The 2,500-nt window shown below is 65.9% G+C and overlaps 1 pseudogene; it reads right to left on the bottom strand.

The window, feature by feature from the left end:
• LOC136684457 (28S ribosomal RNA) overlaps window positions 1-2,500 on the bottom strand; it is a 10,383-nt pseudogene that overhangs the window by 3,792 nt on the left and 4,091 nt on the right.

A 2,500-nucleotide genomic window follows, 5' to 3' on the forward strand; every position in this document is an offset into this window, starting at 1 on the left:
CCCAGAGCCCCAGGGACCCAGAGTCCCAGGGACCCAGAGACCCAGAGACCCAGAGCCCCAGGGACCCAGAGCCCCAGAGTCCCAGAGCACCAGAGCCCCAGAGCCCCAGAGTCCCAGGGACCAAGAGTCCCAGGGACCCAGAGACCCAGAGCCCCAGGGACCCAGAGACCCAGAGCCCCAGGGACCCAGAGACCCAGAGCCCCAGGGACCCAGAGCCCCAGAGCCCCAGAGCCCCAGAGTCCCAGAGTCCCAGAGTCCCAGAGCCCCAGAGCCCCAGAGACCCAGGGACCCAGAGCCCCAGAGTCCCAGAGCCCCAGAGCCCAAGAGCCCCAGGGACCCAGAGACCCAGAGACCCAGAGCCCCAGAGCCCCAGAGTCCCAGAGCCCCAGGGACCCAGAGACCCAGAGCCCCAGAGCCCCAGAGTCCCAGGGACCCAGAGCCCCAGAGCCCCAGGGACCCAGAGCCCCAGAGCCCCAGAGTCCCAGAGCCCCAGAGCCCCAGGGACCCAGGGACCCAGAGACCCAGAGCCCCAGAGCCCCAGAGCCCCAGGGACCCAGGGACCCAGAGCCCCAGAGCCCCAGAGCCCCAGGGACCCAGGGACCCAGAGTCCCAGGGACCCAGAGACCCAGAGCCCCAGAGACCCAGAGACCCAGAGCCCCAGAGTCCCAGAGCCCCAGGGACCCAGAGCCCCAGAGTCCCAGGGACCCAGAGACCCAGAGCCCCAGGGACCCAGAGCCCCAGAGCCCCAGAGTCCCAGGGACCCAGAGCCCCAGAGCCCAGGGACCCAGGGACCCAGAGCCCCAGAGCCCCAGAGTCCCAGAGTCCCAGAGCCCCAGAGTCCCAGAGCCCCAGAGTCCCAGAGCCCCAGGGACCCAGAGCCCCAGAGTCCCAGGGACCCAGAGTCCCAGGGACCCAGAGCCCCAGAGCCCCAGAGTCCCAGAGCCCCAGAGCCCCAGAGCCCCAGAGCCCCAGGGACCCAGAGCCCCAGGGACCCAGAGCCCCAGAGTCCCAGGGACCCAGAGACCCAGAGTCCCAGGGACCCAGAGACCCAGAGCCCCAGGGACCCAGAGCCCCAGAGCCCCAGAGTCCCAGGGACCCAGAGACCCAGAGCCCCAGAGCCCCAGAGCCCCAGGGACCCAGGGACCCAGAGTCCCAGGGACCCAGAGACCCAGAGCCCCAGAGCCCCAGAGCCCCAGAGTCCCAGGGACCCAGAGCCCCAAGGACCCAGGGACCCAGAGTCCCAGGGACCCAGAGACCCAGGGACCCAGAGTCCCAGAGTCCCAGAGTCCCAGGGACCCAGAGCCCCAGGGACCCAGAGCCCCAGGGACCCAGAGACCCAGAGCCCCAGGGACCCAGAGACCCAGAGCCCCAGGGACCCAGAGCCCCAGAGCCCCAGAGCCCCAGAGCCCCAGAGCCCCAGAGTCCCAGGGACCCAGGGACCCAGAGCCCCAGAGACCCAGGGACCCAGAGTCCCAGGGACCCAGAGACCCAGAGCCCCAGGGACCCAGGGACCCAGGGACCCAGAGACCCAGAGCCCCAGAGCCCCAGGGACCCAGGGACCCAGGGACCCAGAGACCCAGAGACCCAGAGCCCCAGGGACCCGGCGCACCGGTCGAACCTATCTGGCCCACACTTAAGCCCCCGCCCTCGGACTAAACCAATCAGCCTGCCCCGTCAAAAAAGATGCCCACTGGTAGACCTGGAACCTTAAAATATATTGGAAGTGGGATGGTTGCCCAATTGCTGTATAATATATTGCAAGTTCATCCTGCCCACTGGTGGACCTGGGAGCCAAAACGGCGCGCAATATATTGGAAGTGGGACGGTTGCGCAATCGCTGTACAATATATTGGAAGTGGGATGGTTGCCCAATTGCTGTATAATGTATTGGAAGGACCCTCCGTCAAATCTCAAAGTTCATTCTGCCCACTGGTGGACCTGGGAGACAAAACGCCGCACAATATATTGAAAGTGGGATGGTTGCCCAATTGCTGTACAATACATGGGAAGTGGGATGGTTGTCCAGTTCATTACACCCTCATCCTGGGCCTCTGATTAGGCTTGCCCCGGAGCTTACCACCGGTGCCTACCTCCAGGGGCTTATTCACCCCAACGCCCTGGTCCCCTAACCCGGCATGAATTTCACCAAGGGTCCCCTACCTCCGGGGCTCCCTATCAGCCAATACATTAAGAACACCTCATCCTGGGCCTCTGATAAGGCTTGCCCCGGAGTTTACCACCGGGGCCTACCTCCGGGGCCTAATTAAACCCAACGCCCTGGTTCCCTGAACGGGCCTTATTCAAACAACCTCTCCGCCGCCTAAGCTCCGGAGCTTCCTTTTGGCTCCCAGAGGCCCAGAGGCCCAGGCTCCCAGAGGCCCAGAGGCCCAGGCTACCAGAGGCCCAGGCTACCAGAGGCCCAGAGGCCCAGAGCCCCAGAGGCCCAGAGACCCAGGCTACCAGAGGCCCAGAGGCCCAGAGGCCCAGGCTACCAGAGGCC

The sequence above is a fragment of the Hoplias malabaricus genome, unplaced genomic scaffold (assembly GCF_029633855.1).
Source record: "Hoplias malabaricus isolate fHopMal1 unplaced genomic scaffold, fHopMal1.hap1 scaffold_24, whole genome shotgun sequence".
Lineage (NCBI taxonomy): Eukaryota > Metazoa > Chordata > Actinopteri > Characiformes > Erythrinidae > Hoplias > Hoplias malabaricus.